This window comes from Trachypithecus francoisi, unplaced genomic scaffold (assembly GCF_009764315.1).
Source record: "Trachypithecus francoisi isolate TF-2019V2 unplaced genomic scaffold, Tfra_2.0 Contig01461, whole genome shotgun sequence".
Taxonomy (NCBI): domain Eukaryota; kingdom Metazoa; phylum Chordata; class Mammalia; order Primates; family Cercopithecidae; genus Trachypithecus; species Trachypithecus francoisi.
In genome coordinates this window covers 14,857,286-14,869,329 of record NW_022681433.1, presented here as the reverse complement: position 1 = coordinate 14,869,329, position 12,044 = coordinate 14,857,286, and the positions used below count along the sequence as shown (strand labels likewise).

Here is a 12,044-nt window from a genome sequence, read left to right as displayed (position 1 = left end):
CAAATATTAGGGTGATACTAAATGTGTAACATGCTTAGCACAGTGCCTGGCACACAGGAAACAAACCATTAATGTTAGTTGTCAGTTTATTATCTGATTTCATTGAGAGCTACTTATGTACACACCAGGACTATGTTTTATTCATCATTATAGCTTTGGTGCCTGGCCCAATCACCTGGGAAATAGTGGGTGAGCAACACTTGTCTTTTGCTCAGTTAACTCCCCGATGAGAAGAGTGGGTCCTGCCAAAGAATGGCCAGATGAGATGTGGACCCAACCCCACATCAGATGTCAACCCTACCTCACATCAGATGTCAACCCTGCCATCTACACTTATCTCAGGTGTGCTGAAAAAGGCGCTCTAGTGACTGTCAAACGACCTCACATGCACACCTGACCTAAGCACAATGTCACCACCATCAGCACCTCTCCATTCGCAATGATAAATATTAATGGATACATGGGATCTGCCAGGGCCCTGACGAACCTCAGCATAGCAGTGTCAGCACCTGACAAACCGATAGTCATGGACAGTTTCCACTCAGGCAAGGATGCTGACATGCAAAGCAGTGTCATCAAGTCTAATGGCAAATAGGAAACTGACTGGCAATGGCCTCCTCTTCTTGCCTATCTTCAAAGATAGGCAAAAATATTAGCTTGTCAATAACACCACCATGTTTGCCAGGCTCGGTGGCTCACGCCTGTAATCCCAGCACTTTGGGAGGCCAAGGCGGATGGACCACCAGAGGTCGGGAGTTTGAGACCAGCCTGACCAACATGGAGAAACCCTGTCTCTACTAAAAAAAATTAAAAAATTAACCGGGCGTGACGGCGCATGCCTGTAATCCCGGCTACCCGGGAGGCTGAGGCAGGAGAATTTCTTGAACCCGGGAGGCGGAGGTTGCAGTGAGCCAAGATTGCGCCATTGCACTGCAGCCTGGGCAACAAGAGTGAAACGCGGTCTTAACAACAATAATAATAATAATAGCACCATTTTATTCAACTGAAACAGAATTTGCTCACTCTTATTTCATGTAAGATGTAAAATCACACCCCCTGCAAGAAGCAGATGATTTAATTCCTTGTTATTTAGAAACATATATGTTTATTGAAGAGACAAGTCAAATTCATGGAAAAATATCAGAATACAATTGAGCACAGGCACGTAAAATGATAAGAGCCCATATACTACTATAGGCTGAACAAGACTTGAGTGATTGACCATTTGAATAGCTGAGGTAGAATTCACCAACGAGAGTAGCTCCTTGGATACTGTAACTCCTTTGATTTCCTAAATAATCTGAAACAGCCACCATTTCTGGTCCCATTCTGATTTCTTTGGAATAAACAGTCAGAGGACCTGTCCCAAGATGCAAATATATTTCCTGGGAGAACATTAACCTAATAGCATGGATCATCTTGTCAGGACATTAGTGTGTATATGATGCCACTTCAGAGGGAAGTGGCTTTGCAGTGGGCAGCCCTAGAGCTGCCTAAAAGTACTAGAAGTACTTTTAGGTACCTTTCAGCAAACAAACTTAGCACTTGCAATGTGCCAGCCACTGTGCTAAGTACTTCACATCTATGATCACATTTAACTCCTCAAACAACCTTACGATGTCAGTACTGTCAACTCCATTTATAGATGAGGAAACCCAGACTCAGAGAGGTGGTTTATTTTGCCCAGAATCATACAGCCAGTGGATGCCAGTAGGTGGCAGAGCCAGGACTCAGGCAACAGAGCCCACGTCCTTAAACTCTAAACTATGTTGCATCTCTTGATGTCACCATACTGGTTTTCAGGATTGTGAGCTTTTGATGTCACCATACCGGTTTTCAGGATCGTGAGCTTTTGACTAAAAATGACTAATTTTAATGTCTAAGTAGTTGTGACACAACCAATCCTGGTAGTGACAAATGATACGCTTTCAATTGTCTGGTTGATGTCATGCTGGAAGGCTGCTCACTTACAGGCTCTTTGACATGTTGACCAGGACTAGTGTCCTAATAAGATACTCAAACTCTCTACCTGATCTGGAAAATGGTAATAATTCTAGCATTTGTCTTAGAGAAGTTCTGTGATAATTCAGTGAGATGATGCATATAAAACACGTATCCAGCACTTAACATCCCATAAGTAAATGCTTAACTTAGCTATAAAGAAAATAAAAGTAGAAACCCCAGGCTATACAGCCTTTATCAGCCACCACCTTCTATTATATCTAGATGGTCTTTAAACACCAATTTTTGTTTTCCTCACGCTACTTGTTCAAGGACTTTTTTCATACTGACAAGGGCTGATTTGTCAATAAGGCAGCAATCAGTGATCATCATATGTAATTTTCAGTGATCATGACAAGGCAAATGGAACATTAAAGACCTTAGAAATTGAATAATATGCACCCATGTAATGTTTTTTAAAAGGGTGAGTGAAAACCCAAGCCTTTGATTTTCAGGCATGGAGGGTAGCGTTTCTGAGATACAGTGCGCATACTGCAGGTTGAAGGAGTGCCACAGGTAGAAGACCACCAATAATGAGTCTGTGGAAGCCCATCAGCCTGGAAGGAGGGACAAAGTAGGTTTCTGGCCAATAGATAGCAGAACATCCAGGCACTAGCCAGGTAGTGACTGCCTGGCTCAACCATTCAGCCTCCATTGAAAAAATTTCACATCAGATCCAAAATTACCTTTCCAACTTTGGTTTTTATTTTTTCTCAACCCAAATCTGATGAACCAATCACATTAATCTCTGGCAAGTTCTTTTCAACTTTCCAACCTGTTTGTATGCCTGTGTCACTGCATCACGACTTTGTCCCTCTCCCCTTCCATTTAACTTTCCAAGACCTACCCATCCTCTTTAGGGCCCAGATCCCACCTCCTCCTTGGTGCTGCCTCTAAACTGCAGCACTCACCATCTACCACTCATAGTTGACTTGTTTGGCCAGATTATAAGCACCTCCCATGGAGACTCAATACAGTGTTATGGTGGAAATAATAGTAAACAGGAATCAGAGACATGCATCTAGTCCCGAGCTTGCCATTAACTAGCTGTGAAATGAGATAACTATTTATCTTTGAGCCACAATTTCTCACCTATAAAACAATCTCTTTTTAAAAATTAAATCTTTAACATTCCTTAATTCCTTTTTTTTTTTTTTGAGATGGGGGTCTTGCTATGTTGCCCAGGACTCTTGGGTTCAAGCAGTCCCCCCACATAGCTGGGATTACAAGAGCACGCCACTGTGCCTGGCTCAAATTCTTCAATTCTGAGTGAATTAATTATTTGCAGTGACTAGGGCAAGGCATGCCGAGGCTGAAATTAGCAGCCTCCATGTCCCCATTTCACTCCCTCATCAACTGTAAACCCTCATGTTTTCTCCTTCGTTTTCTTTTGACCCCTCCTTTTCATCGCCTTTAATTGCTCTCCTGCCTAAATAGCCATGAGCTTTGTGAGGCCCACTGAGGGCTGAGTGCTTGCTGAATCCTAATTCAGAACATTAATTCCGAACAATAAATGAGAGAATGGGGCTTCCCTGCCCTGCAAGAGATCAAATACCACTGGATGGTGCGAAAGTCACAGAAAAGGACAATACAAATAGGGGAAAGCGCACACAATAAGCAAGTGCATTAACTGTGAGTTAGACTTGCCTCCCTCCTGAGGCTGGAGGCACTGCTCATCCCAGTGGAGTTTATCCTCCAGTTTCTACTCCCACCTGCAGATCTGGGGCCCAAACCAGCTGTAGGTCACCACCGGTGCCCGAAGATATCATGAAATTCGAGCCCAATTCACCGATTTGCTGCTCGCGTTTTTCTCCTTTCCTCTCCCATTCTCCACTCAACTCTAACTCAACAGATGGGCCAGCTCTAACTCACTACAGACAAGAGCAAACCCCCCAGGTTAGGCAGGCGCCCTCCCAAACCTATTGCCTGCCGGCTTCGACTCTTTCCTCTGGAAATCCACAGGATCTCCTCTGAGGACTCCTATGGGACACCAGGGAAAAGTAACCTTCTGGAAGGCCAGTGTATCTAGCCCCTTGACTTTTATTTATGTATTTATTTGAGACAAGGTCTCACTCTGTCTCCCAGGCTGGAGTTCAGTGACGACACTGCAGCCTCGACCTCCCAGGCTCAAGGCTTCCTCCCGTCTCAGCCTCCTGAGTAGCTGGAACCATAGATGCGTGTCACCATGCCCAGCTAATTTTTTTATTTTTATTTTTTTGTAGAGATGGGGCCTCTCTATGTTGCCCAGACTGGTCTCCAACTCCTGGGCTCAACTGATCCTCTCACCTCAGCCTCCCAAGCGCTGGGATTATAGTCATGAGCCACTGTACCCAGCCCTCCCTCTTTATACCATCATCTGAAAACACCAGAGAAATGACTCCCTGAGCTTCAGTTTTACTTATGGGAAAAGAGGGGAAGTAATCACCATTCCGTGGAACTGTTGTACAGATTAGAGATAATGTGTGTAAAGGGATGAACATGGCTTTTGGCACCAAAGATGACTTATTGATTAAGTCTATCACAGCTATTATAATGAGGTAGACCATTGCATTCAAGGTGGCAAAACGTCCTAGGAGGCTTCTAGAGAAAGTATGAGGAAACAAGGGCTAGTGATTAGAAGTTCATGATAAGGCACCGTCAGGGCCAGAGTCTAAATCCATCACGCCCTTTCCATCTTCTCAATCCAACAGGTTCTGCTTTGTCACCTAAAAGGACACTGATTTTACATTAAAGTTACCTAGATACCATATTTTAAGGAAAAAATCTACTAAGTCAGTGAAGATACACTAAAATGTAGATGCCCAGGCAGAGGTGCATGTTTTATAAGTGATTTGTTCTACTTATCCATCACCTAAAGATCTTGTGTCAGGACATTAGTTTCTAGATTCAATAATAAAAATGCTCATTCAATCTATGAATTTGGCCAAAGAAAATCTGAAAAATTCTGCCAGTCTTCTTAAGGAATCATCCCAAATTGTGTGTCACTATCTTCTGGTAACCTGAGAAGCTACACTGAATCTTGCTGGAAAGATCACTATAAAAACCATCCAGTGGCCGGGCGCGGTGGCTCACGCCTGGAATCCCAGCACTTTGGGAGGCCGAGGCGGGCAGATCACGAGGTCGGGGATCGAGACCATTCTTGCTAACACAGTGAAACCCCGTCTCTACTAAAAATACAAAAAATTAGCCAGGTGTCATGGCACGCGCCTGTAGTCCCAGCTACTTGGGAGGCTGAGGCAGGAGAATCACTTGAACCCAGGAGGCGGAGGTTGCAGTGAGCCGAGATCGCACCACTGCACTCCAGCCTGGGCGACAGAGCAAGACTCCATTTCAAAAACAAAAAAACAAAAAAACCATCCCGCATAGATTTCCTGTGACTCAGCCTTTTGGTTTAATTTAAAACACATAATGAAATGTTTGATAGCAATTACAGGAGACAGTTAACTCATTAGAAACAATTATTTGTCAGATTCACTGTATTACTAAGAAGACTGGGAAAAGGAGGAAAATCTCACAAAGCATAGAAAAGTGGCAAAGGGGCCTTTGGTAAATGAACTCATGCTCTGTTCTCAGGACTTTGTATGAAATATTAATCAGGGCTGTTGTTTGAACATTCACATTGAGCAGCATGTACTTCCTCGTCCAGTAATTAATTATATAACAGAATGCAAGAAGTTTCTCATTAGTAAGTGAACATTCACTTTTGGCTTGTGATGAAAGGCTCCTGTATAAGATGGCCAGTTTTATTTGGCTGTTTGTTCACGCTCAAAGTCCTGCTAAAGTGGTCTTTGGTCAAGTGGTCTTCTTTAAAGTACTCATTTTGATTCAAGGTTTTGTTTGTGGCAAATTAAAATTCTCTGTAGCGTGGCTGAATTGAGGCTGCATTACCCAGGCACACACTGTATAGAATGTATGTTGAGACACATGGATGGATACAAATTGTATGTATACTTAGGAAGAATGTGATCAATATTTAAACATGAGGTATGTGACCGTATTTCCACAAGAAGAGGTCTTAAATTACAGCTTCCCTCAGACCTCTGACCTACATTTTGCCCCCAGGAAATGTTGACTTTTTCAATCTTTATATTGTTAAAACTTTCATTGTGTAGATGTAAAATAAAATATAGGACATAAAACTGTTACAGCATAAAAATAATAGACATTCATGTTGGCAGTCAATTAAATTTGGGTCTTTGAGTACATTTCTAATTAACTACCATTAACAATTGTCTTGTTTCTGTCCTGTTAATTTTACATACCCCACTGATGCGCCAAACTATGTTTCCCCCAAATGATCTATCCCTAACACATCCCTAATGACTCAGGCCCTCCTTTCTTTGCCAATGTGCTGACGTAAACAATAGAGAAATGCAATTAGGCAAGCGCCTCTCAGAAGCCCTTCTCAGAGTTCCTAGATGCCTCTGCTTTTCTGATATTGTAGGCCACCCCACCCCCCCCATCCCCAGATGGAAGGCAGTAAACCACCCTTACTCTTAGAGTGGTCAGCTTTATCTTGACACCATCCACCCCACCCCTGACAGTACTCTACTGCTGGGGCACACCAAGAGTGTTTCAGACATGGGACGTCACAATGTCACCGAGAAATGGTGGTAAACATTATTTTCTAGTTAACTTCTAAAGCATGTGATTAGTTTAGACTCCAGTCCTGACCTACTTTAGAGTTTTGCAAGTAGTTCCTTGAGAGTCCATGTATGTCTAATAGATTTTTCTTAGAAAACCCACCGTTTTATCTAAGAAAGTCAAAAGAATAATGTTCTCCCTCAACCTTCCATGAGTTGAGAACCCAACATTTTTCACACCCTGAAGAGACCCATTGGCAAAAGACCAAATAAAGCAGGCAAAGCTTTAGAGCTAACTGGGCAGAGAATGAAAATGCCTTCATTTGTATGGGCTGGACCGAGGCTGGCAAGGTGGTCCAGGTTGGCACTGCAGAAAACACGGCTTGGCCCCAGTGGTGGAGGAGCTGCAGCACCATCTTTTTTTTTCCTTACTGGGCCCTTATTAACATCATAATCATGGAGTCAGTTCTGTGTCACAGAGTTTGTACCTCCATTTAAGACTTTTCTGACAACAGCCATTCTACTTTCATAAGTTGAAATTTTCTATTAATTTGTCACCGATCCTCAGAGTTAATGGTCAAATTGCCTTACAGTTCATAAGGAACAGAAGGAAACATCAGTGCGCAGCCACTGGGAAATACTTTCAAGCCTTTCTGAAGGAAGAAAATATAATTTACAGTGGTTTTCTAAGTTAACTCATTCATAGCTGTGTATGATAGGAAAGGGGAAGCACAGCCATTGCCATTTACAGAAGGGGAAATAGAAACACAGATTAATGAACTGGCCAAGATCACACAGAAGTCAGGGACTGTGCCAAGAATAGGACTTGCTTCCTTGATTCCCAATTCTCTATCTTTGGGAGGATGTAGTAGATATTTTACAGGTACATATATAGATCCAATAAGTAATCACCAACTATGCTTAATCTTGTATAATGCAAACATAAATGCTAAAGACAAGTGGTATTTATCTTTATGTTTTACACACGGTTGGTGCCTAATAAATATTTGTGTGATGAGCAGATGGTTGACAGTATATTTAGATTGAATATCAGTGACATGCCAAGTTGCTTTGTAATATGTCAGCAATATTAATGCAATGTAGATAGAAATGTTTCTCTACATATTTTGAGTAGTTATCACAGATAGCTTATAAAGAAAATGAGATTGTTCACAAAGAACCCAATGTTACCTAAGTTGTTTTTTTTTCCATCAGAGGGGAATAACACAGTATGTGGTACAACTCTGTCTATTATAATCAATCAGTGTTACTTCTTCCTTTCAAATTACAATTTGTGATACATAGGGAGAGAGATCTAAGATCTAAAGAATGTATGCTCTCAAAACAAAACTGCAGTAATCAAAGGCTGCAGGCATTGAACCTCCCTAGAGTGAAGACCCAAACACATTCAACATTTTAGAAACAGATCTTAGTTTTAGAAAGAAGAAAAGACAATCCAGAAACAACCAGGTGGACTCTGGACACCCATGGAGGAGGTGATCAGAGCTCATGAGAGTACCAGGAAGGAGATGAGCAGAAGCCCCCCACCATCCCCTGTTTGTGGGGAACAGATGAGTGCAAAGACCCACTCAGGCCACACAGTCAGCTACCCGAGGGTCTCCTTGGTATTCAAGCACACATAAAGAAAAGTAGCCTTCCAACATCTTAGATTCTTCCTGAGAAAATAGTGATCTGCAGTACACACTGATTATGCCAAGACTGTCCTTGCTTCATCCTCTCCTTGGTTCCTCAAATCCACACTTTCCATTCCCCAGAGAAAGTCCCCTTCCCTCCAGTCCTGTATTACTATTGTTCCTTTAGAAACCAACCAACCTCCTTGCCATGGACAATCTTATCTAAATAGTATCTCCTGTGAGGCTGCATCAGAACTGTGGCAGAGTTCACAGAGGACTGTAAGATCAAGCGGAGCTCAGTCCACGAGGGGTTTACTAGTACTACTTAGTTGTTCAAAATGCAGGGGGAACGTGAAGTTCTGGAGATCAAAAGTGGACTGGTCCAGCAGGCATCAGCTCCCCTACACGCGCACTCAGCCCACCCCAGCCTCAGCCAACCCACAGGGCAGAACCACTTCCTCTCATGACGGGAAAACAATGAATGGGGCAGGCCACATGAACTGGGAGAATTACTTCATTCCCTCATGACACCCTTCCATTTACTCTTCCTTTTTTTTTTTTTTTTTTTTCTTTTTTTCTTTTTTTGAAACGGAGTCTTGCTCTGCCACCCAGGCTGGAGCGCAGTGGCCGGATCTCAGCTCACTGCAAGCTCCGCCTCCCGGGTTTACGCCATTCTCCTGCCTCAGCTTCCCGAGTAGCTGGGACTACAGGCGCCCGCCTCGTCGCCCGGCTAGTGTTTTGTATTTTTAAGTAGAGACGGGGTTTCACCGTATTAGCCAGGATGGTCTCGATCTCCTGACCTCGTGATCCGCCCGTCTCGGCCTCCCAAAGTGCTGGGATTACAGGCTTGAGCCACCGCGCCCGGCCTACTCTTCCTTTTACTTTTGCCTAACTCTTCTGTAGTTCCTTAATTTTTCTTCTTCTGAAAAGTCATATTTTCCTCAATTCCACAGCCACCCTCCACCCTAGACCTACTAAATTACTATCTTTAAAGCACAACAAAACTGTATTTTACATTCCATAATTTACATTCATTTCTCAGAAATGTTTGGTAAAACTGCTAACTGTTGTGAAACTAGCTCTATAGTAGGCAGAAATATCCTTTCAAGTTCATTAAAGGTTCTTGGGTCTTATTTAAAGAAATGTACCCCAATGCTAGCAATGATTACAACCTTGAAAATCTGTGGCACTCTGTAACTTTCTAAATACATTACCTCATTCGATCCTCATAGTCTTTCTATGAAGTGTGTATCATTATCTTTATTTTATATGAGCAGAGGCTGTAAACTACAGATATGTGGAAGGCACTATATGCTTAACATCCTTAGGATGCTCTCTGGCTTTTTGCTGAGACTCATGGGAGCAGGTTTAGGAATATCTATTTAGAAGTCTACCAGTTGACTGAGGATGAGAAAAATAAAATATTCCACCTCATTCAGTGTTGATGACTTATTTTGGTGTTATTAATATTCAAAAGAAATATCATAGTTTTCTTATCATTTTTCTTTTCTTTCTTTTTCTTTTTTTTTTCTGAGATGGAGTTTTGTTCTTGTTGCCCAGGCTGGAGAGAAGTGGTGCGGTCTCAGCTCACTGCAACCTCCACCTCCCAGGTTCAAGCAATTGTCTCGCCTCAGCCTCCCAAGTAGCTGGAATTATAGGTGCCTGCCCCTACGCCAGGCTAATTTTTGTATTTTAAGTAGAGACGGGGTTTCACTATGTTGCCCAGGCTGGTCTCAAACTTCTGACCTCAGGTGATCCTTCCGCCTTGGCCTCCCAAGGTGTTGGGATTACAGGCATGAGCCACTGCACCTGGTCCCATTTTCCTTTTCTTAATGCAAAAAAACTGAAAGGGGGAAAGATTCTGCTTTATTTCTTCTTGGTTCATTTCCTGTTTGAGTTTAAAAGTAATCATCCTTTCCTTCCTCTCTTTTATTCCTCATGTTTTATAAGAACAAATTCTAGGCAAAACGAAAACCACAATATTACTCAGCTAAAACTTAGCTCGCTTTCATAAAACATTTTGCCACTTTTTTTTTTAAAGCATGACATTTTTAGTTGAACTGTCAGTAGTTATAAAATAGCTTAATATATTTAAATATTTATTAGACTCTAGGAAACTAAACAATTTGAGTTAGGTCTGAACCTCTTTCTATATTAGATACATTAACTGTCTGGCCATATCAAACCAATTAATAGTTTTGAGTTCCTTAAACAATTACATTCTGCCCTCAAACTGAACAAATGCTTTGGCCAGGGGTATATAGAGATACGCCTTTTCACTAGAGCCTAAAATTTAAATGCCAGGAATTATTCTACATATTTGAGAGTAATGTGCATATATTAGTCACTCAATCTCTTTTGATGATTATGTATAGGCACCAGTATGCAAATATGTTACCATATCACTCAAACTAAGTGCAATAGAGCATTTCTTACTCATGTGTTACTAAAATTCCTGTCTACAACTGAATCTGAGTTAATCTAAGTATATACAAATATATTTATATAAAGACATATTTGAGAACTTTTGGTAATTAAAGAGGGCTTCATTTATCTGTAAATTTTAGCTTCATCTCTCTGACAGGGTGAAAGAGTGGTTCTGTTTATTTTGTAGTGTACACACTTTCTACGTATATTTTTGAAACATTTCTAGTTAACTGTACTGATTTAACCACCAAGCACCAAATTAGTACCTGCTGACTAATGTACATCAAGTTCTCATTCTTGTACATCAAAGATGTGTACATTTTTGGCAGATACTTTCAAGCAGCAACATATTAAAGAAATAAAGCATATGCAACCTTAAACTTTCATTTCTGATCAGTCTTGTAAGTAGTGAAAAAAAATGCCTTTAACAGAGAATAATTCAAATGGCCAACAAACGTTTAAGGTAATGCTCTGAGTCTTGAGACCACTCTGAAAAGAAGAAGACATCTTTTCAGGCCTTGGCAAACTTACTCCATAACACAGAAGAAAGACCCCATATACCACAAAGAAATTGGAAAGAAAGCTAATGTTTCCAAAGTTCCATTCGAGCTGGCCTCATTCTCCAAACCACATTTTATCAGCATCACTTAAACCCAAATTTATAACATTATGTTCTATCACTCATAATTGTTATTTTCTAACATAGTTACTAGTTCTAATCCTAGATAGAACAGAAATTTTAGATTTAATATTGCCAAAATAAAATGTAAATACATTTAGAAAAGGCTCTGTTATTCCAGAAAAATTCAACTCTACACTTTTATCCAAATCAAATAGCTTCAATTATTTAGTTATTTTTTGATTTATTTGCATGTTAGGTTGGCACATATGTCAAGACCCTAAGAGGATGGGTCCATTAATATTGATGCATACCCCAAATTTGCAAAATAGTGTAGAATTTCAGTAGATCTCACTGTCTTTTGCGTTAAACATTCACAGTGGTAAAGAAGATATTTAAGATTTTTAAGTCCTTTATATTTCTATTATTAGAAAATGACAGTCAAATGAGAAATCAGATGTGTGGAAATAGCTACTTTCCAGGAATTCCATAACTCACCAGTAACTTTCCACTCTGAGAGTAACACACCCTAAGCAAAACGGGTTGGAATTGTGGGAATAATCTAGAAAATCAAATAGCCACTTCTATCTGTTTACATTAGAATTATGCTTTGTTTACTTTTCCTATCAGTTTTTTTTTTTTTTTTTTTTTTTAAATAACAATCCTCCTGAACACTCTGCAAGTGGAGTTAAAAGTAAAAAGGAAAATAGTTTGGCATAATGATAATTCTTGGGCAGTTTCAATAATACCTTATTGTTGCACCTATCAATTCTATTCCTG

At 40.9% G+C, this 12,044-nt stretch overlaps 1 protein-coding gene across 4 annotated transcripts in view; it reads right to left on the bottom strand.

Annotated features, from left to right (window-relative positions):
* The window catches only part of FLT1 (fms related receptor tyrosine kinase 1), a 191,338-nt gene that overhangs the window by 110,163 nt on the left and 69,131 nt on the right, over positions 1-12,044 (bottom strand). The window lies entirely within an intron of this gene.